A 19,326-nucleotide genomic window follows, 5' to 3' on the forward strand; every position below is an offset into this window, starting at 1 on the left:
ATTCACAAGGGTTTGAAGCTCTGCCTCCCAGCACTACTCTTCAGATATCTCAGAGACTCTGTACGGGAGACCAGAAACAACATGAAACCCAGAACCTACATCCCTCTGGGAAGGCTTCTGTCTGATGTTTTCATCGAAAATGGGCTTGTAGATCATCTGGAGAAGAACAAGCTTATGGAAGATCTGGCGATAGATACTGGAAGGCCTCTGAACTCCAGAAACCTGAAGAGTATGGGGATTCTGAAGAAGATTCAATTCAAACCCACGCTGGACACCTCCTGGGACGCCTTGAAAGATCAGAGGAAGCTGCCACATGGTCTTGCAAGGTTCTACAAAAATGAACCCAGAGAAGCAATCCTTCACTATATGTAGCGTCTGAAGGATGAAGGAGTTGACATCTCTGACTTCAGATTGGACGATTGTCTAGATTCAGAAGAAGACTTCGTCAGGTTCAAAAGAGGTCTCTCTGAGAAGAAGTCCTCAAAGGCAAAGAAAGCAAGGCTAGGAGAAACTTCTGAAACAAGATCTCCAGCACCTCTGCAAGTATCTACTGGTAAGTCTGCTCCCTCTATTCCCTCTGAACCTCCTATGGTTTCCTCTAATCCTCTCCCAGCACCTATATACACCACCTCTGAAACCCCACCTTCTACAACCAAAACCTCACAACCTCTACCAAAATTTAATCCTGCCCATACATCACTACCTCTATCTGAAGTTGAAGAACTCAATCAAACCACCTCTTCATCTTCAAACCCAAAATCACCCCCTACCTTATCCTCTCCTCTGACCCAGAACCTTCTGACCCCGCTTCTCCCACTTTAGCCCACCTTTATTCTCTAAACCAAAACTCACAACAACCATAACAACCTCCACCTGAACCTGAAGTCACTTCACCACCCCCAGAACAAACAACCAACGACCCCTCTAAAGCTCAACCCTCTGACATCACCCTCCAAAACACTTCCGCTGAACCTGAACCTCTAACATTAAACTTAAACCCTCCAAACTCTCCACCCCAAACATATGAACCCGAACCTGAACATTCCATGCCTACCCTTGAGGAAGCCATAATGTTGTTCACAGGGGCTTCAGTACAGAAGGTCAAGTCTCTGACCATTAACTCTGGTATCAGTGATGATCCTGACTCTGTAAGGACACACTGGAACAGAGTCATTGGCTGGATGACTTCTAAAGTTTTCAAACTGAAGCACATCTCTGAGCAAGTCAGAAACGACTTCATCAGAGATGCTGAGGCAAGACTACAGGAAAGACTTGCCAGAGAAGCTGAGGAAGAAGCCAGAAGACAAGAAGAAGAAAGAGCTCGACAAGTAGAAATCCAAAGGGCAAAGGAAGCTGAAGCCAAAGCTCTGGCCGATGCTGCTGCTGCCGCTGAAGCTGAAGCTCAAGCTGCTGTTGAAGCTGAAGCTCAAGCTGCTGCTGAAGCTGAAGCGAAGGCCGCTGCTGAAGCACATAGTGCTTTGACTCAGGGGGAGTCCTCCACTGTTGTCCCTATGGTTCTCCAGACACTTGAAGAACTCAAGAAAGACCAGAAGGAACTCCGTGCCAGAATGGATAAACAGGATACCGTCAACGACAATATTCAGAACATGCTGGCTCAACTGCTTCAGAGGATGCCTCCTCCTTCCAACCCTTAGGCACTTAGGATCTTTTGCTTGTTGCTTTTCTTACCTTGTTTCTGATGTTTTTTTTTGTTTTTTGCTTTTGTCTCTGTTGCTCTTCTATCTGAATATAATTTCTATTTTGACTATTTCTGTTTAAGTCTTTTTCATTCTGACAAAAAGGGAGAGAAATCGAATATAGCTCTGATGAAATAAATTGCCTAATACCTTAAGCACTCTGCAACATACTATTTCTTAAAAATAAATTCATCTAACACTGGACTTAAGAAATTGCAGAAGGTATCAAGAAACTTCATTGCTTGGAAGCTCTGGTAAGAACTTCTGAACTCCCTAGCTCATCTCAGGGGGAGCATCTGATCTGATATTTGTTATGTTTCATCTGCTATTTAAGTTTGTTTTGTCATCATAAAAAAGGGGGAGATTGTAAGAACAAAAATTGTTCTACAACAGATTCCATGATTTTGATGATAACAAAGGATGAAACCAAAAATGGCACCCTAACGAAAAGTTTCTAAGTGTGCAGGGTTCTAAGGAAAGAAGGAAGAGATCTGATGACATCATCAGATACAGAATCATATCAGATACAAATTATCAGAAGATCAGAAGTATCTGAAGTAGAAACACGCTCAAGAAGTTCTAACTCTGAGCAAAACAGCAGAACATCAGAAGCATCTGAAGAAGAAGTGCACTCTAGAAGTTCTGACTCTGAACAACGGTATATCATTCCAGAAAATTTCAGCGTCATCTGAAGACATCATCAGAAGCTCCGAATCAACACAGGAAGATTCCAAGATTCCCAGAGTCACGCAGACTTTGATAATGGAGTTCCTAATACAGAAAGAGTAACGTTAACTTCAAATTCAAATGGAAAGGAACTATTTTTGGAAAGAAGTTATTCGGGGAGACAAAGTTGTTTTGGCAAGAAACAACAGAAGTTATGGCATTAATTCCTATTCAAGACAAATTATCTGCCATCAATTTCAACGGTCCTTCACTCCTATATAAAGGAAAGCAATCAACATTGAGAGGCGCGTAAGCATACACTGAAACATTCTCTCTCTCTCTCTCAATACTTTCACAAAGCTTTTGCTTAGAACGTGAAACACTTTTGTTCTTACTATTGTAGTATTTGCTTATCTTAGAAGCACTCTAGATTACATTGTATTTTATCTATTGCTTTATTTTCTCAAGTGACTCTGCGCAGTCTGTATACTTGAGAGGACTAAGAGATCTTTCTCTTAGACGTTGGTTGTAAACAATCTTTCAAGATTAGTGGATTAAGTCCTTGTTGAAGGCGAAATCACCTTGGCTGGGTGGACTGGAGTAGCTTTGTGTTATAAGCGAACCAGTATAAATTCCTTGTGTGGTCTTTATTTTGAAAAGCGCTTATTTTCCAAACAATTCAAACCCCCCTTTCTTATTTTTCTCACCTTCAATAATCAGCCTGCACAACAGCAACAGCAACAACCGCAACAACAAAGACAACCATTTCAGCAGAGGGCTGGATACCAAGTCAGGGGAAGAATGAATGATCGGCAGTTTGACAGGCCGCCTGTGACCTATTCTTTCCTATTGAAGAAGCTAAAAGACTTGGGGTTGGTACAACTGAGAACTCTGACACCTTTGAGACCTGATCAGAGGCCAGCCAGCTTTGATGAGAATGCAAAGTGTGAATTTCATTCAGGTGCGCCCGGACATAACGTAGAGAACTGCAAAGCTTTTAAGCATGTGGTTCAAGACCTGGTGGATTCAAAAGCTATCAACTTTGCTCCGTCTCCCAACGTTAATGCTAATCCCATGCCTGCGTATGGTCAAAGGGGGGTGAATGCTATCTCTGAGGAGAACAGGATTGGGCTGTCTAGTGTTGATCAGTTGAAGACTCCTTTGGCTGAGGACAAGAGGCAGTTGTTGTTAAATGGAGTTTATCCGGGCTGTGGTGATGTTTGTGCTGCGTGCAGTGTGGCTCCTGAGGGATGTGTACTGTTGAAGGAAACTGTCCAAAGGCTGATGGACGAGGGAAGTATTCGGGTTGAAAAGGATATGGGGAAGGATGATGTCTCCACCATAACGATTTACTTCGACCCGGTTGATTTGTCAACTCTGGCGGAGGCGGCTCCAGTTACCATCATGGTACCTGGACCGATTCCCTATGACAAAGATGATGCCGTGCCGTGGCATTATGGTGGGGAAGTGTACTGTAACGGAGAGAAGGTAGAGGATCAAGCTGCAGGTGAAACCACCGTTTCAAAGGTGGATAATGCCGGTCCCAGTGGTTTCACTCGCAGTGGAAGGTTGTTTGCTCCCGATACTCTGAGAGGTGGGGAAGGAGAAAAAGAGAAAAAAGAAAAGGCCGAGGCTTTAGCCAGGGCGAAAAGAAAACAAGCAGTGGTGAATGATGGTACTCCCGTAGTGACGCCGGCGCCTGGTGGGCCGGAAAGAGAATTTGATAATGAAGCAGAAGAATTCTTAAGAATCATCAAGAAGTCTGAGTACAAGCTTGTTGACCATCTGCAGCAGACTCCTTCCAAGATATCGATTTTGTCGTTGCTGTTAAGCTCTGAGGTGCATAGAGAGGCTTTGATGAAGATTTTGAAGAAAGCCTATGTTCCTCAAGAGATAACAATTAATCAGTTGGAGACGGTAGTGTCTAATGTGCATGCCAGCCATGGGCTGGGTTTCACCGACATGGACCTGACTGTAGATGGAAGAAATCATAACCGGGCTTTGCACATCGCAATGGAGTGTAAAGGGGCCGTGCTTTCGCATGTGCTGGTTGATACCGACTCCTCTCTGAATGTGTTGCCGAAGAAAGCTCTGGCAAAGCTGAATTGCGAAGGATTGATCCTGACGCCTACGGATTTGATAGTGCGGGCCTTCGACGGGTCGAAGCGGGCTGTGTTCTGAGAGGTTGAGCTTCCGGTGAAGATAGGCCCAGAGGTGTTCAAGTCTGTTTTCTACGTCATGGATATTCAGCCGGCATACAGTTGCCTGTTGGGTCGCCCATGGATTCATGCTGCAGGGGCAGTGACTTCGACTTTGCACCAGAAGTTAAAGTACATCTGGGAAGGACAGGTCGTTACCGTCTGTGGGGAGGAAGATATCTTTGTCAGCCATCTTTCATCTTTCAAGTACGTTGAAATGGACGGCAAAATATGGGAAACGCCGAGTCAAGCATTCGAAACTGTCAAAGTGGAGAGTGCTCTTTTTGCAAAAGAAGAAGAGAAACCGTCCATATCTTCGTATAAACAGGCCGCTGAGGTGGTGAAGAATGGAGAGGCTCCTGGTTGGGGGAGGATGATGGACATCTCCGCCAAGAAAGACCGCTTCGGAGTGGGTTATCGGCCAGACAGAGGCTCATCTGGACAAGGCAGAGGACGCTGTACGCCAGTCACATTCACTAGTGCCGGAATGCTGGATCCGGATCACATTTGCATCGTGGGTGACGAAACTGATAGTGACTGCGAAATTGACCGATGGATAAAGCCGTGCGCACCAGAGATGGGAATCCAGAACTGGAAGGCTGAAAAGATCATCACGGTCACTCTGCTCGAAGAGTAATAATTTCTGTTTTCAGTTTTATTTGCATGAAAGCCATACATGTTGCCCGACACGTAATGGTTCATTGTAAGGGCCACCTCATGTTTAAAATCATGCAAATTTGCATCATCAATAAAAGGATGTTTTTCAGTTAAAAGCGGTGTTCCTTGTTTTTCATTTATTTTTGCAGTTTAAAAATAAAAACAAAATAAAAATGGCAATGTTTTCATTTTTCTTTTCAATTTATCTCACTCCGGTTCTAAAGCAATGCATGAATCCACATTCATGCAGATGCGATCATTCTCCGGATCTCATTGATAACAATCCTGTTACACCCTCATATGACTTCGACAATCCGATCTATCATGCTGAAGAAGAAGACGAAGAAGATTGTGAACTGCCAGGGGAATTAGCCAGGTTGTTGAAACAAGAGGAGAAGGTGATTCAGCCGCATGAAGAGCAGGTTGAAATTGTGAATCTGGGTACCGACGAGGCCAAAAAAGAAGTGAAAATCGGGGCTGCTTTGGAGGATAGTGTCAAGAGCAGAATGGTAGCGTTGTTGAAAGAGTATGTCGACATCTTTGCTTGGTCTTATCAAGATATGCCAGGGTTGGATACCGATATCGTTGTGCATAAGCTACCATTGAGAGCAGATTGTCCTTCAGTGAAGCAGAAGTTGCGCAGGACTTGACCTGACATGGCGATGAAGATCAAAGAGGAAGGGCAGAAGCAGTGGGATGCTGGTTTCCTTGCTATCACTAATTATCCGCCATGGGTCGCGAACATTGTGCCAGTCCCGAAGAAAGATGGGAAGGTGAGAATGTGTGTGGACTACCGAGATCTGAACAGAGCTAGTCCGAAGGATGATTTTCCATTACCTCACATTGACGTGTTGGTAGATAATACAGCTCAATTCTCGGTGTTTTCCTTCATGGATGGCTTTTCTGGCTATAATCAAATCAAAATGTCGCCAGATGATATGGAGAAAACAACGTTCATTACACCGTGGGGCACTTTTTGTTACAAGGTGATGCCATTTGGTCTCAAGAACGCCGGTGCTACTTATCAGAGAGCCATGGTGACTTTGTTTCATGATATGATTCATCATGAAATTGAATGCTATGTTGATGACATGATAGCAAAGTCCCAAACAGAAGAGGGGCATTTGGTAGATCTGGCCAAGTTGTTCGACCGGCTGAGACAGTTCAGACTGAGGTTGAATCCGAACAAGTGCACTTTCGGAGTGCGGTCCGGTAAATTGCTGGGGTTCATTGTAAGTGAAAGAGGAATTGAGGTTGATCCTGCTAAAGTAAAAGCGATAAGAGAAATGCCTGAACCGAGAACAGAGAAAGAGGTTCGTGGTTTCTTAGGTAGATTGAACTACATTTCACGGTTCATATCTCACCTAACAGCCACGTGTGAACCGATATTCAAGTTATTGAGAAAAGATCAAACAGTCAGGTGGAATAATGATTGCCAAGTGGCATTTGAAAAGATAAAAGAATATTTGCAGGAGCCTCCGATTCTGATGCCTCCTGTGGAGGGATGACCGTTAATTCTGTACTTGACGGTCCTCGAGGGGTCTATGGGGTGTGTATTGGGGCAACATGACGAGTCTGGTCGAAAAGAGCACGCCATATACTACCTTAGCAAAAAGTTTACCGACTGTGAAACAAGATATTCACTGCTCGAGAAAACTTGTTGTGCTTTGGTCTGGGCTGCTCGCCGACTGAGATAGTATATGCTGGTTCACACCACTTTATTGATTTCCAAGATGGATCCAATCAAGTACATTTTTGAGAAGCCAGCATTGACCGGACGGGTTGCGAGATGGCAGATGATTTTAACAGAATATGATATACAGTATACCTCTCAGAAGGCAATCAAGGGGAGTGTATTGTCTGATTACCTCGCCCAGCAACCTATTGAGGATTATCAACCGATGAAGTTTGAATTCCCTGATGAGGACATCATGTTTCTCAAATCGAAAGAGTGCGAGGAACCAATCTCGGAGGAGGGGCCTGACCCTGAATCCGAATGGATTCTGATGTTTGATGGGGCCGTTAACGTGAATGGTAGCGGTGTTGGTGCTGTTTTGCTGCCCGGCTAACGTTTGAGTGCACCAACAACGTGGCTGAATACGTAGCTTGTATCCTGGGGATTGAAGAGGCGATTGATTTGAGGATCAAGAACCTTGTTATATATGGAGATTCAGCTCTGGTTGTAAATCAAGTTAACGGGAAATGGTATACGCACCAATCTCATTTGGTTCCATACCGGGATTATCAAGGAGATTGTTGACGTTTTTCACCAAGGTGAAGATGTATCATGTGCCTAGAGAAGAGAATCCTTTGGCAGATGCTCTGGCTACTCTGGCTGCCTTGATTAAGGTACAATGGTGGAATCAGTTCACCAGTGTTGAAGTAGGACGTCTGGATAGACCAGCTTATGTGTTTGCTGTTGATACAACGCCTGATGACGAGAAGCCGTGGTATTACGATATCAAGTGCTATATAGAAACTCAAGAATATCCCAAGGGAGCATCTAAGAAGGACCGAAAGACTCTGCGGAGGTTAGCCATGGTGTTCTACTTGAATAAGGATGGGGTTTTGTACAAGCGGAATTTTGATTGGGTCTTGCTCAGATGTGTTGATAACAAAGAAGCAAGCCAATTGATGAAAGAGGTTCATGAGGGATCGTTCGGTACCCATGCCAGTGGGAATGCAATGGTGAAGAAGCTGCTGAGAGCAGGTTATTATTGGATGTCAATGGAGGCCCAATGTTTCAATTACGTGCGGAAGTGTCATAAATGCCAGAGTTATACTGACAAGGTGCACGTGCCTCCAAATCCGTTGAGCTTAATGTCGTCTCCGTGGCCGTTTGCTATGTGGGGCATTGATATGATTGGAAAGATTGAGCCTACAGCTTCGAATGGGCATCGATTCATATTAGTGGCTATTGATTACTTCACCAAGTGGGTGGAAGCAGCCTCTTATACGAACGTGACGAAGCAGGTCGTTGCCAGGTTTCTCAAGAGAGACGTCATTTTCCGATATGGGGTTCCCGAGAGAATCATTACTGATAATGGTTCTAATCTGAATAACAAGATGATGGCAGAACTGTGCCGGGAATTCAGGATTGAACATCACAATTCTTCTCCTTATCGTCCGAAGATGAATGGGGCGGTTGAGGCAGCCAATAAGAATATAAAGAAGATTGTGCAGAAGATGGTGGTAACTTATAAAGACTGGCATGAGATGTTACCATTTGCATTGCATGGGTATCGAATGTCGGTGCGCACATCTACTGGGGCAACGCCTTTCTCTTTGGTATATGGAATGGGTGCTACCGGTTGAGGTTCAAATTCCCTCTTTGAGAGTCCTGATAGACGTGAAATTGCAAGAGGCGGAATGGGTAAGGACCCGGTACGAAGAGTTGAGCTTGATTGAGGAAAAGAGGCTGGCGGCCATTTGTCATGGGCAGTTGTACCAGCAGCGGATGAAGCGTGCTTTTGACCGAAAGGTACGACCTCGGGTATATCACGTAGGTGATATGGTGCTGAAAAGGATCCTTCCTCCTCAAAACGATCGAAGGGGCAAATGGACACCCAATTATGAAGGTCCATTCGTGGTCAAGAAGGTTTTCTCTGGTGGAGCCTTGTTGCTAACGACCATGGATGGCGAGGATTTTCCATCCCCTGTGAATGCAGACGCAGTTAAAAAATACTTCGTATAAAGAGACCCGCTGGACGAAAATAAAAATAGTCCAGGCAAAAATGGGCATCCCGGCGAACCAAAAAAAAAACCGAAAGAAAGGTTCGGGAAAAAATTAGGGATAAAATGAAAAATTGTACACCCGGCGAGTCGAAAACCTGAAAAGGCGACTTGGGCAAAAAAGGGTATCCCGGTGGGCTGAAAACCTGAAAGGGCGATCCAGGCAAAAGAGGGATTGAAACGAACAACTGCGTCTGGCATGATCGTTTGCGCTTTGGTTAAGGCATCATGGATAATACCCGGTAGGGATCAATCAGAAGCGTCTTGTTCAGGAGGCAGAAAGCAAGGAGAGTCTGAGGACATATGGGGTGTAACCGAGTTGGAACTCGATGAGATCACGGTTTCACATTGCCATTAGGATAGATTTTTCCTTTTGTGCGCAATTACCTCTTTTCAGGAATTGCTTCCTTTGTATTGCTCATTTGAGCCACACTTTTTCAATCAATAAAATGCATATTCAGTCAAATAATTTTGTTTTTGTTTTTCATTACCGCTTTGATTGCAAAAACATCCGATTATTTTGATAAAGAATCTTGCATTTTAAGACATACAGGTCCCTTCCAATGCATGTTTATAAGATTGAAAACTTGAAATCTTATTCGGAAAGTTGAGTGACCCAAGTGTTGAAATCTTGACACGCCTGGGGCACGGTTTTATCTAACGATCTCTTTTGCAGGCGCTGTTAGGTATTTTCACTCACTTGCAGGTTGTGATGTGGAAGCTTTTGACAAAACAGTCCCCATGGAGTCCAATCAGGGACGAATGAATGGAAGAACGGTGAAAGGACGACGAAAGATGTACGATGGTCCTTGGAAATTAATCAAGAAGACTCTTCAAAGTCTGAAAATTGAAAAGTCTGTATAAGTCCCAGGAGTTCGCTCTCCGTCGAGCGCGGAGCAGTTGGGAATACAAGGTGATGAATCAGAAAAGTCCAGATAAGTCTGGGAGTTCTCAAAATTGGAAAGCCGACAGTGAATTTGGATGATGAATGCCATGGTTCGACGAGTCGACGGGTGTTCAGTACCAGAGTTTCCTCGCCTCCCCGAGCAGAGTAGGGATGAATAAATTCCCCAGCAGATTCAAGGTTTGTGGCTTCCCTAGTAGGGTCAGGATGGTTATCCCCAGCAGGTTTTAGATCAATGCTTCCCCAGTCGCCAGGCCTGACGGTCGCAATTTCCCCAGCGGAAGTATCTGTGGGCGGTGGATTCCTTAGCAGAGTCGGAATTTATATCCCCAGCAAGTTAAAGACTGTTGTATCCCCACAGAATGCGTTGGTGGTTCCTTCCCCAGCAATTCCCCAAGCGGATCGGGTGCAAAGGAGATTTGTCCCCAGCAAGGGTTGCTTTTTCCCCAGCAGTAGTACTATTCCCCGGCAGGGTGGAATCAGGAGTGTTAACAGGTTCCTCAGCAGAGTGTTTCGAGCTCCTCAGAAGAGTCCCTTGAGGAGGATACTTTTTATGCATTCATCATGTAGAATAAGCATATCATATTGCATAATAAATCGCGTAGCATTTCCATGATTATGGAGCATTACGTTGAAAAAAGTCATGCATCATTGCAAGCATAGGCTAGTCTCAAGCCGTGGTTACCGTTTGGGATTTGGTTTTTCCAGTGGGTGAAGATGCTACTCAAGCCGTGGTTACCGTTTGAGGAGTGGTTTCGCTAGTTGGAAAATCAGCAGCATTGCAAGTATCAGTTACTCGAGTCGTGGTTACCGCTTGAGGTTTGGTTTCGCCGGATGGTGAGGATGTTACTCTGAGGAGTTTAACATCGTGGTGTCAGGTTAACAATATTCCCCAGTAGTGCGATACTGGAGGAGATTTCTGTCGTGCGAGACAGAAGTTGGAAGGGGTTACTCTGAGGAGTTTAACATCATGATGTAAGATCAGCAATGTTCCCCAGTAGTGCGATACTGGAGGAAATTTTTCCGTCGGGCGGAGATGGAAATAAAATCAAAGGACGTTACGCGATCAGCGCGAACATGCATTTCAATCGGAGAAAAGGAAATGTTGAGGCATTTTCTGGAGATCGGGGTTCAAATGGAGAATAGGAAGTGTTGTGACATTTTCTGGAGGGCGGGGTTCAAATAGAGATTGGAGTTGAAGATTATATCCGGGATGAGGTCCTCGGGATTATCTTCTGTTCATGTGTCACCTTAGACTTTGGCTGAGGCCAACAGAGGTCGTTATGGGTGTCTTCTGAGGAAGAGATGCACATGTTACCTTCCTTTTGTGAAGGTGTACCCTCTGATATGTCGCCCTCAGAGTGGTGTTTGGTGTTATTTCCGACGTTGCCAGCGGAATTATCACAAGAAAGCGGAGAACGGGGTTCAAACGGAGAAAGGGAAATGTTGAGGCATTTTCTGGAGAGCGGGGTTCAAATGGAGAAAGGGAAATGTTGCGGCATTTTCTGGAGAACAGGGTTCACAATGGCGATCACAAGTTATCGTCAGGCGACTGGGGTTCAAATGGAGAATGGGGTTCATTATTTTGGCAAACAAAGATGTTGGGGTTCAAATGCAGTGATCCGGGATCATTTGCGCGAAGGAAAACTTCGGGGTTCAAGAAAACTAAAAAAGAGAAAATTTTCGGGGTTCAAGAAAAGCAAAAAAAAAGAGAGGATAATAATCCCCATCGGATGTGGTGTTCAGGCCATGGTTATCCCTGCGTTACCATTTATTTTGGTATACAGGTCGACGTTTCTGTTTCGGTATTCAGGCCGACTTTCTCCGTACCAGACGGATTTTTCTTCAAGATTGTTTCTTTGCCAATTCTGACAGGCATTGTAATTATATCCCATCAGAGTGCAAATTGTTCGTCTGTTCTTGGTATTCAATCACTCTTCACCCTGATCATCTGAAAGCCGAGGCTATTCATATCGACAGGTTCACAGTGGATTGAATAGGGGCAGCTGTAACACCTCAAAATTTGCCCTCCTCTCTTGGGACTAGCTTAGCATATTGCATTTCATTTCTTAGGTCATTAGGCATTGCATATTTGCACATCATGTGGCAACATCAATCAAGTCATCCTCCTAAGTCTTGGTCAGAAGATAAAGAGGTTAAGAGATTCAAGCTTTATGGTTTCATGGGATTGATCACTAATCATCTGAGGATTGTGCTTCAATTAGGGTTTCTTAGGTACTCAAGGAGGTTGAGCTTCATCTTGGTTGAAATGGTACATCATCATCATCATGGTCTTGTCATCACCAAGAGATTTATTGAGCTTGATCATTTTCCTTGGGATTAGGATTTTGACCACTGGTCAACCCTAATCATCTACATTGTGCCAATCAGGGCTTGTCAAGGAGATGAGGTCTTCATTGAGATGAGAGATCATCATATGGTTTTATTGAGCTTATGGAAGCTAGGGTTTCATGTTTGAGCCATTTCATCAGGAGTTTGAGGCTCAAGTTCATCAGTGCATAGCCAGTTCATCTATCAGTCAACAAAAGTCAACCACAGGTCAACTGATGGATTTGGAGGTGGGAGAGGGTTGTATACACTTCATTCATGTCCAAACAAGTTTCATTTGACATTTCAAACATCAAGAATGAAGAAAATAAAGTCAGATGAAGACTTTCCAAAAATAGAAAGTGACTTGTAATTCAAAATTGCCAAAAATGGAAAGGTTTTCTCCTTAAAATTACATGTCCAACAATGCTTCAAATGAAATTTTCTTTAACATGAAAGTTGTATATCTTGCTCTCACCTTTCCAAAAAGTCCAAGAACATGAATTTCTCATGTGTGGTTGGCCAGTTATGATCAAATCATTGTCAAGAAAAGTTGAATTTCAAAATTGGATAACTTTTGATTCAAATGACCAAATGGAGTGAGACTTTTTGGGGCAAATTTCTTTTGATCTCCTCTATCCAAAACAAGCATTACATGTCATGAAAACTCATCACAAAAAAAGTGCATTTTTCAAGTGAACTTAATTTGAATTTTGGAGGGAAAAATGCATTTTGAGAATTATTCATTGTTTTCACTTGCAATTGCTTACATTGGTCTAGAAACCACATTTGAAATGCATTACAAAACAGAATTGGCACTGTTACATTGGTTTTGTACATGTGAGGGTGAAATGCTAAATTTAGCATAAAACTTGATTTCAATTAATACACTTGCATTAACACTAATTAGGATTAACAACATCATTAACATCACATATAAAACCATAATCATAACTGTTTTCTGATTAACCATAACAGAATTGTGAATTCTAGATCTAGATCCAAAACATTTTCATTTTTCTCTCAACTTTCTTCATCAGTTTTCTTCATTCTTTTTGCCTTGCCTTCGATCAATTCATCATCTACATGCATATTGGAAGTGGATTGAAGCAAAATCTTGGAGAAATCTTGAAGAATCGTGGACTGTTACAAGTGTGTGCAACAGTGGCAAATGGAGATTTGAGCTAGATCCTTCATAATCAACACACAAACCTTGTTCCATTCATCAATACTAGCATCAAAGAGCATCTGTTTTGCACTTCCATGGCCTGAAACACGCGAATCAACTTCTGCCAATTCTTGAAGGTGAGTTTTCGACTTTTATAATTCATGCAATTGATATATGCTTTAGATAGATCTTGCTTAGGAGGTAATTCTGCAAGTTGAACCACTGAATTTGGTTGAGAAATAAGGAAGTTATGATGATTTGAATGTTGACATGTGAAACTTTCTTTGATCGATTCTTTGAGCATGAGTAGTATTAGATGAAATTATTGCTGGATTCGTGATGTACGTTAGAGGACCTTTCTAGTGATATGCGTTTTGTTGATTTTGGTGAACATTAGTTCTTGAGCTAGGGTTTGGATGAAGAACATGCTATGAATGTTTGAAATTTTTTCCAGAACCTAGTTTGATCTTCATTTTCGCGTTTGGCATGGCTTTAGGTGTTAGCGCGTGCAGCATTTCAAAAGTGGCCTCCCTTCGATTCTGGCCAAGCACATTTCATTTTGGCATTTAGCATTTTCTCATCATTATGCTTCACATGTTCATGCTTGATTCCACATGTTTTTTATATTTTTTTCCTCATTCAATAATTCATAACTTCTTGATTACTTGTCCAAATTACATGAGGTTTTTTCCATTGTGATCCTTAAGATCTCTAGAATTTTGTGAATATTTTTGCAAAAATTGTGCACGTGTGGATTTCTGTTTTGGCTAGGGTTTACTCATACATGTCATTTGTTGCACCTTTCTTGCTATTTTGATCATGAAATGAGGATGCTTAATTGGATGGAGCTGAAATTTTATATGTGTAAACTAGACACCTTCAGGAGCATTTTGGTATATAGTTTGTGATTTTTGCATTCCTGGTTTGTGAGATATGACCTGATCATTAGAGGTGTGACAATTTGTGTCACACCATTTCTTGTCCAACTTGTGGATTTTCATTACCATGCCATATGAACTCAAAATGAGCTGAATTTTTTCATGTTGATACTTATGGATGTTAAGTTTGCTTGTGAATGTTCCTGGAATTTTTGAATGCATTTCCTATTTGTTTGAGAATTTCTCCCCTGTTTGACCAATTGTGAACCTTTTGTGAGTCATTATCTCATATGTTTTGTGAAATTCTTGTGGTTTATTGGATGGACTTGAAATTTGGCATGTGCATTATAGACATCTTGAAGTGTGTCATGGCTTTGATTTGGTTCATTTATCTTATGCCAATTCTGTTTTATGATTGCTTGAAGTTGATGCATGATTTAATGCCTTGTATGAGCTTGTTTGAGGATGCTTTGGCTTGATGAATTTAATTGAATTGCTTCCCTTTGTCCAAATGGCCTGAAATTTGGTGTGTAGATCATGTTATGGATGGTGTTTGACCATGAATTTTTTGGGAATTGATTGAAATGTTTGTGAATTGATTTGAATTGGATCTTTCTGTTTGGTCCTATGAGGTTCTAAATTGCATACTTTGTACTCTTTGCTTCATGAAATGATAATGGTTGATGATATGAATGTGAGACCACTTGGATTTGATTCTTATTTGATTGATCTTGATTTTTGATAAGTTTCATGTTCTGTTTTGGTTTATTGCTCTCATTTTGACCCTAGGCCATGTCCTAGTGGTTAGTGCCTAATGTTTGAGCTTTGTTTCAGGTTAAAGAGCACAATTGCTTATACTTGATGATGTGCACTCAATTGGGATTGGTTTATTGCTTGTTTATGACTAACCTTGAGTTTGTTTTGTAGGCATTGAGATTTATGCTTAGGCCTTGTGGCTTGCACCTATGTGCATTGATGCTTGTTATCTGTTTGTGCTGTGGACTTGTAATTTTCTGTTTGACTTTTGTTTGTCTGGTATACTGATTATGTTGGATTGATTTCAGGTACCTTAGTTGCTATAGTTCATTGTGAACTTGCTTGTGTTGTTGCTTGGTTGTATAAACCATTTGAGGTATAACATTTCTTCTCCATGTAGTCTGGAAGACCTGGCCTGTTACTTGGCCAGGCACCTGTCTGAAGTCCTCCTTAAGAGGCAATGCTTGTGATTGTTTATTTTTGTCCCCAAGCAGGAAAAGACCTTTGAATAAGGCAATTGGCAGATACAAGAGATGTGCAATCCATCTCCTGCTATTCAGTTGAGTCATCCCTTTGCTCACACAACTGGTGTTGATGCATTGTGGATATTAACCTAAGATCCTTGCACAGTTGTACAGTTGAGTCAGTGTCATAAGTGTAGAAGGGTTCCCACTTTCTGAACCCACACTTCCTTTGTCTAAAGCTCTCCCAGGCCAGGGATAAGAGCTGTGAGGCACACCCCTCACTTCCTATTTCATCTGCTTCACCCTAACTCTCAATGTTAGGGTTAAGAGCTAACATCACCTGATACAGTTGGTTTGCTTTTGCAGCCTAACCCTTTGTGTGAGCCCACCTTGTCTGTATATAGTGTGTGCTAATTGTGTATGTTTGCTTTGTTTTGATTATGCTTGCATGCTTTGCTTTGCCTGGTTAGGATTAGCTTGCTGCCTGAGCAAGTTAGATAGCAACCTTAACTTAGGGATGATATGCATGATAACATCTAGGCTCGAGTCATAGTCTCCCTAGTTTTGTCTCCCTCTGTATCTGGTTAGGCTAGTCTTTCTCCCCTGTTCAGGGGAACTACGTTGCCCTGATCCTCATACCAGATGAGGTACGTAGGCAGGAGGTCGCACGAGATCTCTCCGGGCACCCTTTTCTTTTTTGAGTGTGTTGTGCTTGACAGCTATCAGGCTCGAGTTCCCGACTCCCTGTTAGTCTGTGTGTTCACCCTTTTTCTTTTTGTGTGTGTTTGCTTGACAGTTGCTAGGCTCGAGTTCCCGACTCCTTAGTAACTTGTTGCTTGTTTCTTCTTGTGTGTGTTAGGAGACGGATGTAAGCCCAACGATTGGCATTCCGTATCCTTTTGTTGTGTGCTTGAAGTACGGTATAAGTCCATCGAGTGGCATCTGGTTTCCAGTGTGGGTTTGTTTGGTTCGGAAGCTGATGTAAGTCCAGCAATTGGCGTTCGGGTTCCATGTTTGCCTTTTGTGTTGTGTTTTGTTTCGGCGTGCGTGAGCCGAACTACGGTAGCTCTGATTCTCGTTCCAGACGAGATACGTAGGCATAGGATGCGATATCCTAGCGAGCCCTTTCCCCTCTTATCCCACCTGTGTTGTCTTCAGTGTGTGTGTGTGATGTTTGTTTAGCAACCTTGTTCTATCTTTTGAGCGTTGGTCCCGTCGAGTACGACGGATGCGTAGGGGTGCTAATACCTTCCCTTCGCATAACCGACTCCCGATCCCATTCTCTTTGGTCGCGAGACCATTTCCTTTCCAGGTTTACTTCGAGCGTTTCCTTTCCCTCTTCGGGATAAATAACGCACAGTGGCGGATCTGTTTGTTTTGTTTTAGCCCGCCGGTTGTTTTTCGCGGATGCGACAGTTTGGAGTCCACTTGCCCCTGGAATCGGGCGCGAAAGACAAAAATTTCTTGAGCACAAGGTCGCCTTCTCGGAACACACGAGGCTTGACCTTCTTATCGAATGCTTTATTCATTCTCTGCTGATATAATTGAGCATGACACATGGCAGTCAATCGCTTCTCTTCGATCAAATTCAGTTGGTCATAACGACTCTGAATCCATTCAGCATCAGTCAACTTGGCTTCCATCAAGACTCTCATTGATGGGACCTCCACCTCTACTGGGAGAACATCCTCCATACCGTAAACAAGAGAAAAAGGGGTTGCCCCTGTTGAAGTGCGGACAGATGTACGATAACCATGCAAAGCAAATGGCAGCATCTCATGCCAATCTTTGTACGTAACAACCATCTTCTGGATAATCTTCTCGATATTCTTGTTAGCAGCTTCAACAGCCCCATTCATCTTTGGTCTGTAAGGAGAGGAATTATGGTGTGCAATCTTGAACTCAGCGCACAACTCTTCCATCATCTTATTATTCAGATTAGATCCATTATCAGTAATGATCTTATCAGGCACACCATAACGGCAAATAAGCTGATTTTTGACAAACTTCACGACCACCTGCCTGGTCACATTCACATATGATGCAGCTTCAACCCATTTGGTGAAGTAATCAATTGCTACGAGAATAAACATGTGTCCGTTGGACGCTTTCGGTTCTATCATGCCAATCATGTCGATTCCCCACATAGAGAAAGGCCATGGTGATGAAATCACAATCAGAAGTGTCGGAGGAATATGAATCTTGTCCGCATAAATCTGACACTTGTGGCATTTCTTCACGTATTTGCAGCAGTCAGACTCCATTGTCAGCCAATAGTAGCCTGCTCTCAGCATCTTCTTTGCCATGGCATGTCCATTGGAATGAGTACCAAATGAACCCTCATGGACCTCAGTCATCAACAGGTTTGCTTCGTGTCTATCCACGCATCTGAGCAAAACCATATCAAAATTTCTCTTATACAGCACTTCACCACTGAGGTAGAAACTGCCTGACAACCTTCTTAAAGTTTTCCTGTCTTTCACAGATGCCCCAGGCGGGTAGACCTGGTTCTGGAGGAAATTCTTGATATCGAAATACCAAGGCTTGTCATCATTCACTTCTTCAACTGCAAATACGTGAGCTGGTCTATCCAAGCGCATCACGGTAATATTGGGAACTTCATTCCAATACTTCACCACAATCATCGAAGCAAGCGTAGCAAGCGCATCTGCCATCCGATTATCTTCTCGAGGAATATCATGAAAGTCAACTTCAGTAAAGAACGTTGAAATCCTCCTCGCATAATCTCTATACGGGATGAGACCAGGCTGATTCGTCTCCCATTCTCCCTTGATCTGATTGACAACGAGGGCCGAATCACCATATACATTGAGATGTTTGATTCTCAAATCAATACATTCTTCCAGTCCCATAATACAGGCTTCATACTCAGCCATGTTATTCGTGCATTTGAAAGTTAGCCTTGCTGTAAACGGAATATGCGTGCCATGAGGAGTAATGATTACTGCCCCAATTCCATTTCCGTACTGATTTACAACGCCATCAAACACCATCGTCCATCTGGAACCAGGTTCCGGACCTTCATCAAGTGTAGGCTCATCACAATCTTTCATTTTCAAATACAGAATCTCCTCATCTGGGAAGTCGTACTGAATAGACTGATGATCTTCAATTGGCTGGTGCGCTAAATGGTCAGCCAAGATACTACCTTTGATAGCTTTCTGAGCTCGATACTCGATATCATACTCAGACAACAACATCTGCCAACGGGCAATCCTCCTAGTTAAAGTAGGCTTCTCGAAGATATACTTGATTGGATCCATTCGGGATATCAACCAAGTTGTATGATTTATCATGTACTGGCGTAAGCGCTTAGCAGCCCAAGCCAAAGCACAGCACGTCTTCTCAAGCATAGAGTATCGAGACTCACAATCAGTGAACTTCTTACTGAGGTAGTAGATAGCACATTCTTTCTTTCCAAACTCGTCTTGCTGACCAAGGACACAACCCACCGAGTCTTCAAGAACAGTCAGATACATGATCAAAGGCCTTCCCTCTACAGGCGGAGACAAGATCGGAGGTTCAGACAGATATTCTTTGATACTATCGAAAGCTTTCTGGCAATCCTCGGTCCAATCATGAGACTGATCTTTCCGGAGGAGCTTGAATATCGACGCACATGTGGCAGTCATGTGGGATATGAATCTGGAAATATAATTCAAGCGGCCAAGAAAACCTCGGACTTGCTTCTCAGTTTTGGGCGCAGGCATCTCTTGTATTGCTTTGACCTTGGCAGGATCAACCTCAATACCTCTTTCGCTGACAACAAAACGCAATAATATGCCAGAACGGACTCCAAATGTACATTTGTTCGGATTCAGACGAAGCTTGTACTTCCTCAAACGCTGAAAAAGCTT

Source organism: Lathyrus oleraceus, chromosome 1, assembly GCF_024323335.1.
Source record: "Lathyrus oleraceus cultivar Zhongwan6 chromosome 1, CAAS_Psat_ZW6_1.0, whole genome shotgun sequence".
NCBI lineage: Eukaryota > Viridiplantae > Streptophyta > Magnoliopsida > Fabales > Fabaceae > Lathyrus > Lathyrus oleraceus.